Source organism: Capsicum annuum, chromosome 3 (genome assembly GCF_002878395.1).
Source record: "Capsicum annuum cultivar UCD-10X-F1 chromosome 3, UCD10Xv1.1, whole genome shotgun sequence".
In the NCBI taxonomy this organism is placed as follows: Eukaryota; Viridiplantae; Streptophyta; class Magnoliopsida; order Solanales; family Solanaceae; genus Capsicum; species Capsicum annuum.
The window spans coordinates 153,695,221-153,705,799 of NC_061113.1; positions in this window are offsets into that span (position 1 = coordinate 153,695,221).

Here is a 10,579-nt window from a genome sequence, read left to right on the forward strand (position 1 = left end):
AGTGTTGTAGTTGTAAGGCAAAATGGTTAACTGGAGATTGTGAAGGACTACTAATTAGTCGCTATTTATTAGTTATCTAGCTTAGTATATACTACACAATTATACGCTAAAACAGATTGAGATAAATAAGGTTTAGCCTGTCACTTATGATAACCTGTAGGACTCTATGACTTCTCCTTGTTGTATATAAATACACATATGCATTTGTCGTAAACATTCATTGAAGAAAAGCTCGAGATAAACGAATGCTTGGATCCAGCTCCCCTCCGGTATGTTTATTGTTCAGTGTTTCTAGTGCACTGCTAATCAAATGACATTTGTCTACTCTTAAATCCTTAGGTCACAATCTATTTGATTAGCACACTGAGGAGCGCAAAACACAATATAATTCAAGTATTTAGCTAATCAAAGATAGTATAGTTGAGTTCGTCTTCCATAAAATCAAACTTTGATTGATGGTGTGGTAAACCACGAGTGTAACAACAAAAAATAAAATAAATTGAACTAGTATAACACGAGTTGTTGTACGTTCTTTCTAATAAGTGAAACAAAGAAATTTGGGATCCACATATATGATATCGCTAACTAGACAATTAATTTTCACACCATTTGTAGGGGTGCGGATATGTAATAGATGTAATAGATATGTAATAGATTCATTAGGTATATAGTGAATCTATTTTTATTTGTGCGTGGACATTTTTTAAATTTTGTTTTAATATGTTTTAATGATTTACTTTTTTTGTAAGATATATTCATTAATTTATTATTTTATCCTGTAGTAATTACAGAGTTACAAATTTCTGTATAATAATTTATCCTAACTGTACTGTAATGTATATCTAGTTCTAGATTTTCAATGTTATTTATTATCTTGTGTTGTTCTTCTTGTAGTGAATTTTTTAAATTATATAAACTATCACATGTACTTTTATCTAAATTTTCTAAGGTTTTTTCTATCCATATTAATTTTTCTTTTAGATTTTCCATTATTTTCCTAATTCGGTTTCTATAATTTATTTCATTATTTAGATTGTCTTGATTTTCTCTAGTTTTTCTAATATATTGTAACATCTCTTAATCTGTATAATATCCTTCTGGGTAAATTTCTTCGTATAACTGTTCTAGCCAATTTATAGTTTCAATTTCGTAGTCTATTACTTTTTCTAATATTATTTTCTTAATATCTATTATTTCTATATTTTTAAGTATATGTAAGATTAAAACTTTAAGATAATCTAGGTGATCTATTTTTTAGAATTGGTTTTACTATAATATTTTGTAGTTGTTTGTTTTATCCTTAGTAGTTCTTGCATATTTTTATCAAGAAATTCTATGTATTTTATATCTTTATTTTCCATGTATTTGTCTATATTTATTTTTATCTGTTTTTCTAGTAACTGTATGTTTTTCATATCTTTTTTTAAATTTTCTATGTAATTTGTCATGGTAAGTATTTGTAAGAGTAATTAGGTAGATATGGTATATAATTTACTCTAGTCATGTAATATTTACCAAATGCTTTTTCTAATATGATTTTTCTTATATCTGCTACTTTTATATCTCTAAGTGCATACAAAATAAGTATTTTAAATTTATCTACCATCACATCAGATAAATAATTATTCATTTTCATAAAATTGCTTTTTTCAAAATATTCCCTTCAACCATGTACATAACAAAATATGGTCATCTTAGCTTACTATATACTAGATTATTCTTAAATAATATGTTCTTCGGTCACTATTAACATGGTAATCTGGATACTTTTTCCCTTAAACAGTGCCTCTACTCTGGTTACTCCCCGCCACGGCTTCTTGCCTCATTGGTTTCACCTTTAGGATGGCATAGTCCTTAGGGATCTTTCTCCGTTTCCTCTTTGTTAATAAACTTCTTAACATATTATTCTTCGAATAATTCTACTATAAAGTAACTAATATGAATTTATTTTATCATATCATGATTGTTGGAAATTATGAATTTAACTATTCATAATTATAAATAAATATACCTGTTCGGGTAGTTTTGATATTTTTGAAGTTTGTTCCTCCATAGCTTTTTCCATTGAAATATGTCTATTTAATTAACTGAGTAAAATATTTGTTGTGGAATGGAGAGAATGTTTGCTTCAACGCATGAAGGCTTGCCTTTGCAATGCCTTCTGCTTTATTTATTTATAGAACAAAATCTGAACCAAATTTTTACAAATCTTTACACGTTTTTAAAATGTAAAACAAAAAGCTAAAAAGTCAAAAAAAGGGGGCTAGGCTACTAACTAGCCTACTAGCCTTTTCTTACAAATCTACAAATCTAATTATTACATCTTACGTAAAGTCTAAACAATAATTCAAGACTTTGTACAATAATTCAACATTATCTTGTCTCCGTTGATTTTGTCATATCTGCTATATCTCTATTATTGCTTCTTATCTTATCTTTCCAGTTGGCATTTTGTCTTCTTTTATTCTAGATGTACTTCTGAATAATATTATCTTCTCCATTACACCTTGAACATTGGTGATCTGGATATTTATGTCCAATTATTTTACAATATCTTGTCAGTAGTTCGTTTGGAATAAATCCTTTTTTTATTGCTCTTGCGGTAGATTGTTTTTCTGGGTTGAGTAGCGTCATTATCCATTGTCTGACATCTTCCATATCTGCTTGTCGTAGCTCTTTTGAATTTGAGTAAATCATTTGATGATCTCCTAAATAATAGCTCCATATTGGGTTTCCATTAGTATAATTATTTGCTAGTTCTTGGATAATCGTAGCTAATCCAATAAGTCGTTTGTTTGCGTAGAAATCTGGTATCTCAATTCTGAGTATCTCCGGTTACTGTGCAATATCTTCTGGTATGATTATATCTCTAGTTGGTCCTATCTTTACAACTTGTATAACTGGTTTTATTTCATCATATAGTATCTCTGCCGGTGCAGTATAACATTTTATATAAAATAGATTGCCTTTTTTGATCCTTTTGTAGGTGGTGAATATTTTGTATAATTCTTCCATAGCTGTTAATTCTTCTCTGTCTTGGGTATATATGGTGTTTAATAGTCCATAGTCAAAACAGGTTTTTATTAAGCTTGGGTTAGTTTTGGGTAGTGCAATTAGTTTGTTATATCCTTGTAATTTTTGGGTTATATAGTTGGTGTTTGGTTCTTTGATGTTTGTAGCTTTGGGGTTATGGTTTAGAAAAGTTTGTACTCTATATATATTTTCTATGTATTTCTGGGCGGTGTAGTTGTAAACTTCTTTATCTTGGTTTAGGCTATCTCGGTATGTGCTAACTTGTGGGGGTATGAACAAGTGGTCCTTTTGTGTTTTTGGTGTAAATGGTTTTTCAAATATTTTATTCATATTTATATTCTGGTATCTTGGTCGATTAACTCCTTTGCTTGTACCTGCAGAAGTAGATTGATAAATGTTAGTCCCAACGTCTCCTTCTAGCTCTGGAACTTTAATGTCTTCTGATCGACATAGCTCTGCACACTGCTGAGTTAGCTGATTTGTAGCTATAGACTTCAGTTTATCTTCATTAGTCTTTAACTTTTCTATCTCATTACCCATACTGTCCACTTTCATTGAAAGCGTAGTTAGGGTGTTAAGTATTTTTTCTAGAGTATCTTCTTCTATTATTTCAGTCTGTGTAGCTTTGTCTTGATATGTAATCTGCAATAACATTTTTGTTAGTACTGTTCACTTCAATTGTAAATGTGAAATTTAATATATTCAAGACTAGTCTCCGAATCTCTTTTGTTGTAACTGAATTTTGTATTTTCTTTGTTAACCACCAGCATACCTGTGTATTATCTGTTCGTACAATAAATTTGTTATACACAATATATGGCTCAAATGCTAACAAACATTTATATAATGAACATAATTCTTTCCTATTTATTTCTCATTTTATTTCTGTCTCATTGAATGTACCTGAGTAGTATCTACAATGGTGTTCTATTTTTTCTGCTTCATATCGATATTTAAGTACTCCTCCGTAACTATGTTCACTAGCATCTGCTTCTACTATATATATAAATTTTCTATTTTCATCTGGAAATTGTAATTTTGGTAATTCTTTACAAAGTAATTTTATTTTTTGAACTTGTTTTTTATCTTCTTCATTGTAGTTATATTCTACATCCTTTTTTAATTTTTTCTGTAGTGGTTTTAAAGTTTCTGCTAATTTTGGAATATATTCTCTTACTTGGTTTACTAATCCTAAAAATGATTGTAATTTCTTCTTTGTATCTAATTCTTCTTTCGAATTTATTATTTTTTGTACTATATGTTGTTGCATTTTTACTCCACTTTTATCTATTTGTATTCCTAAAAATTCTATCTGGTTTTTCATAATTTCAGCTTTCTTTTCGCTTAGACTTATTCCCGATTTTTCTATTATATCTGTAAACTGCTCTAATAATTTTAAATGTTCTTCTTTGGTTTTTGTATATAATAATATATCATCTATGTATACTATACAATTAGATAATTGTTTAAAATAATTATCCATAAAATGTTGATATCTACCTGGTGCATTTTTATATCCAAATGGTAATACGTTCCATTCATAAAATCCTTGTGGTACCGTAAATGCGGTTAATTCTTTAGATTCTTCTTTTAGCTTTAGGTGGTAAAATCCTGATTTACAATCGAATTTGCTAAAATAATTATATCCTTGTGTTTGTCTTATTTTTAATATCTTATTTGGTATTGGATAATTATATGTTATAGTTTTTGCATTTAAATTTCTATAATCAATTACCATCCTACTTTTTCCTCTTTTTTGTTCACTATGTTTATTTACTATAAATGCTGGACTATTATGTTTACTATTACTTTTTTGTATATATTGTTTTTCTAATAATTCATCTATATGCATTTTAAATTCTTTTAAATCGTCAAAATTATATGTTAATGGTTTTTGGGTTATTATGCTATTTTTATCTATTAATTCAATTTTTATAGTAGTTTTATGTTTTTCCCATCCTTTTAATGGATCTTCACTATATAATTGTTCTAATTTTTTCTGAATTATTTCTATTTTATTTATTGAAAATATAGTTATTTCTGTTTTATTTATCGAAAATACTACTAGTTCTATTGTATCTTCAGTATTTTTTATATTTTCTAACTTTTGTGTAATTTTTTCACTTTCTTTTATCCAATCAGTTTTCTTTCTTATTTTATTATTAACTCTTTTTGCTCTTACTTTCTGCTTACATGGTGTTGTAAACCACCAGTCTGTTTTGGTTATTATATGTGGGTATAATTTATCTAAGAACGGCATTCCTAAAAGTATATCTTTTGATGTTAATTCATAATTATAAATTTCTTCTATTGTTAATATCTTATCCCATACTTGTATTTTTACATTTCTAGCTTTATAAGTAATTAAGCTTCCTTCATTATTAAATCCTTTAACTATTATTGGTGTTTTTAATTTATCCCATTTACTTTCTGGTAAGCAATTATATCTACATAAATTAGCTTCTGCTCCTGTATCTATCATAGGCGTATAATATCTACTGTAATATCCTTCTACTACTATCTTCATTAATACATATATCTTCATTTCATGTTAAGGCTCTTTTTAAGAATAACTTTTCTTTGTTATATGTTAAGGTTAATTGTGTATGTTCTATATTGTATGGTTTTACTTGTTCTAACCATTTTATTCCTAATATTATATCTGTTTTTTGCATTTCTTCCTTTACTTCGAATTCTATTTTTATTTTTCTAACTCCTATTATTATTTCTTTTTCTGCTATATTTTTATTATTTATTAAACTTCTTGGTAGATCTGGGCACATATCATTATCAATCTTTATTTCTTCATTTTTTACTAGATATTTTGCTATATAATTTTCTTCTTGTCCTGTATTCAAAAGTATTAGATATTCTTTTTCATTTATTTTCCTGTTATGTAATATTGGTTTAAATTACTTATCGAATTTGTTTCATAACTTGTTCTTTTTGATGAGCTTGATGATTCTGGTTTTTCATTAGCTATTCTTTTCGTTGTACTTATTCTATCATTTACTATTTCTAAATTTTCTTCTGTATCTATGTCTCTATAGCTATAGTCATTATAATCTATTGTTTTTACAATTTGTTCGAATGAGCTTTCTATTTGTATTTTGTTAATCTTATTTTTTCCTATTATTTTATGTTTTGTTGTTAATACATATAGATTTTTGCATCTTGCTGTAAATATTTTACTTCCTGGGGTTAATTCTATTCCTGATATTTTCCAATATAATACGAGTGATTTATCTATATTTCTATCTGTTACCGCTACTGAATAATTTGCACTTATTATAAATTTAAATTTTTGATATATTAGATTTCCTTTTACGGCAGTTATTATGCTTTTTTCTATAGGTTTTATAATTCTATCATTTGCTAAATATAATTCTATTGGTGTATCTATTCCTTCTCTAAAACATGCTTTTATTAATATCTCTGTACCTCCAAGGTGTACATATTTTATTGGATCTCCTTTACTTTTTATATCATTTATTTCTTTATTAATTATTCTTTTTGTTACTAGTGGTATACTAGCTTTGCCTTTTGCATATCTGCAGTCTATTACATGTTCTTTTTGGCATACTACATAATATTCATTCTTTTTCCTAGTAAAAATATTTTTTATTGTTGGCATTTTAAATATTTTCTCTACACTTAAATCTAATTCTTTTCCTTTTATTTCATCAAATATGTTACTGTCAAATATTATTTTTGTTCCGTTCCTTCATCATTTAAATATTCTTCCTTTGTTATTATTTTTATATCTTCTTCAGTCATTTGATTCATCTATTTCACTATCTATTTCATTATCTGTTTCGTTTTCTGAAATTTCATATATACTATCCTCACTTTCTAATTCATAATCTATATAATCTATCTACATATATTCTGTATTATATATTTTTATTTCTGATATTTGTTTATTTTTTGGATTTTTAGGTAATTTACAATCTCTAGCTAAATGTCCTAACTTTCCACAATTATAACAAGTACATTCTTTTATAGATTTCTTCTTTTTATATGGTCTTTTGTATTTATAATTTTTTACATAATATCTTTTTCTTGGTTTCTTATATTTATATTTTGATTTTTTATATTTTTTATATTTCTTATGTCGTTTTCTTTTCTTATAATATCTTTCTTCACATCCAAATTGGGGCGCTATTTTATTTTTGCAACATGCTAAATTTCTTATTAATGTTTTTTCCATTTTTAATTCTTCTCTATATTTTTCACATAAGTTTCTATACCATTGTTGTAAAAAATTTATTCTTGCTCCTAACGTATCTACTATTTTTGCTTCTTCCCAACTTTTTATTATTTTCGAACTAAATGGCTCAGGTAATTTAGTAAAATATAATTTTCTTATTTCTTTACTTTCTTCTATACTATATGCTCCTTTGTAATAATATTCTTTAAATGCGCAAGTATATTCATCTATATAACACATATTACATATTGCTAATTTTAACATTAAATTTCTATTTGTATCTTTTTCTTCATCTTGTTCTTCTTCTATTGTTGTCGTACTACCAAATTCATCTTTTATAGCTGTTTCATATTTTTTTAATAATTCTATAGGTGTTAGTTTAATTGTTGTTGATGATGTTCCTTCTAAAGGTTTATTAGTTCTTAATACTTTCTTGCTATTTTCGGTTAAATTTGAAAACCATAGTTTTACTGATCCTATTAGTGTTCTTTCTATATATTCTGGTGCATCTGTTATATTTATATTATTATCTAATAATTGTTTTTTCATATATCCTATCCATAATTGTATTGTTTTTTCTGTATCTATTACACAGTCTAGGTCTAAAAAGTTATAATTTTTATTAATTATTTGTTTTGGTGTCCATTTGTCATATTCATTATATTTTTTAAACATATTCTTATAATATATAGGTTTTCTTATTTCTGTTGTTTTAGGTATTATATTTTCATCTTCTTTTTTATCAAGAGTATTTATTTCTGTGTAGGTACTTTCTAAATTTTCCTCATTAATTTCTTTTTGTTTTTCATTGATTTCTAAATTTTTTGTATTTGTTAATATTTCTGTATATGTTTCACTATCTTCGGAATCATAATTGTCTATCTCTGTCTCTTCGACATCTATATTATTTATTTCTAATTCTTTGTTTTTTATTTTCAATTTTTCCTTAAATTGATTTATCTCGTTTAGTAATTTTTGTTCTCTTTTTCTTCTTTTTCTTTTTGCCTTTGTTCATATAGCTCTTTTAACATTTGTATTTCCTTTTCTAATTCAGCAATCCTACTATTTTTAGTTTCTTCTATTTTTCGTATTTCTTCCGTAGTTTGTTGTTTTATTTTTTCTATTTCCTTTTTCCTATCTATCTCTTCATTTTCTTTTTCTATTCTTACCATTGCTGTTAATTTATCTTCTAATTTTAATTCTTCTTTTTCTAACATTAGATATAAATGTTCACCTATTTTCTTATATCTTCTTCCTAGATTAGAAAATACTATTTTTATTTTTGATCCTTCGTGGTTTTCATATATTTTTTCATCTATTATAAATTCTTCTTTGTTCATTTTATTGTGAATAGTTCATGTTGATATATATATTTAAACTATCTATTTGTGATTCTAATTTTGATATTTCATCTTTTTGTGTATTTATTGAATTTTTACTAACTCCGGCAAATATATTATAATGTAGCCTTTTTATTCTTATTTTTAATTCTTTACGTTTTTCAGAAATAATTTGTTTTAATTCTTTGTATTGTTGTACTTTATTCATTTTAAATTATATTTATAATATCTTGGCGGATATCTAAATCTAATTTTATCATAATTAGGTGGTATGTGTTTCATTCTCCTAGATTTTAAATGGATTATTAATTTTGATTCAATACTAGATATTAATGTAATTAAGTAGGCTAATCTTTGTGGGTTTTCTTTTGTTTTATTTAGACTTATATATTCTGAATAATTACTAATTAAAGATTCTTTAATTTTTCTAAAAGCTTCTCTATTTTTAAATGATCTTCGCATAATTAATTTAATAATTTATAGGTAAATCTAATAACTCTAACATAAATTCTAATAATTCTAATAACACTAACATATATCTCACTTCCGTATTTTTTGAATTACTGGTCTTTGATACCATTTGTAAATTATAACAAGTAATTCTCACTCAACCTTCAACCCTAAATTATAATTGGTTCTTACGAATTCAATAGTTACTAGACACACCCTACAAAAGCAAGATTTTCTTTCGAATAAATGACTCTGTTAGACCACAACAATATATTAATTGAGAAGGTTAGCCTCTTTCTCGCCATAGGGTCAACCCACGAAAACATTTTTCTTGAACAATTCTTACACTAAATCAACAAGCTCTTTCGACTACTTAAAAAAGAGCAACTAGGAAAGTTCTACCAAAATATGTGAATCAACTTACAAAACGATTCTTCTTTCGAGTAGAAAGTTATATTGAAAGAATTCATATCCAAATTAACAATGACGATATTCGATAATTGAACGAGAGTCAAAAATTAGTCAATGATCAGATATAGTTTCACAATAAAATTTCCTAAAAAAAGTCTACTCCATAGATATTACGACCCAAAACACATGTCGCGGCAAACCTTGACAAGTAAGTCTATCACCCAAATTGATATACAATGGAAAAAAGATATAAATACCCTCAAGTAAGGCTTCTAGAACGGCACAACTAATCACAATGATATATTTCCACAACCAAACACAATAATACATTTTCACAACCACGTGAGCCAATATTCACTCATTATTTTCATTTTATCCATGATTTTTCACATGTCCCATATAACAAGTATGAATATACCACAATACACCAATGGTACCACATATATTAAATACTATCAACATCACGTAGTGATACAAGTCAAATGGCCGCCTTAGCTTTCGATGACATTCTTCAAAGTCACTACGTGAAGAATCAAGCTTTGGTCGTATGGAGGGCACGGGATCATACTTGGAGGGGCCGTTTTGAGCATGACTTAAAGCAATCTCGTGTGTGGAAGGTTGCTTGGATGCTTACATTGATGTTAACCCAAGAACCACGAACCTTGAAGTATGAACGATACTCTGTTTTGAGAGCATTGAAGAGGCGCCATTCATTCAGTTATAATACACCTTGGCCGCCCCTTCATTAAGGGTATTTTGGGCATTGTACATGGTGTATTTACACACCATGACCGCCTCTCTCATTAAGGGCAAAGTGGTCTTTTCTTCTTCTTTTGTAATATGCTATAAATAGGACATTTTAGGTCTTCTCTTTTTAGTTAAGCCTGTTAAAAGGGTCGGGTTGATCCGGACCGACTCGTTCAGCCCACGGGTTGTAGGGTCCTGGGTCCTGGGCTGGGTTATTTTTTTGGCCCGGTTAACCCAGCCTGGACCAAAACAGGTCTAGGCCCGCCGATTAATCGGCCTGACCCGACCCGGTTAAGCTTTTATAAAAAAAAATTGGATTTTTTAAGAAAATGGTCGTTGGGACATTATAGTGGTTGGGCCCAACGGCTATATGACCATTGGGATCCCA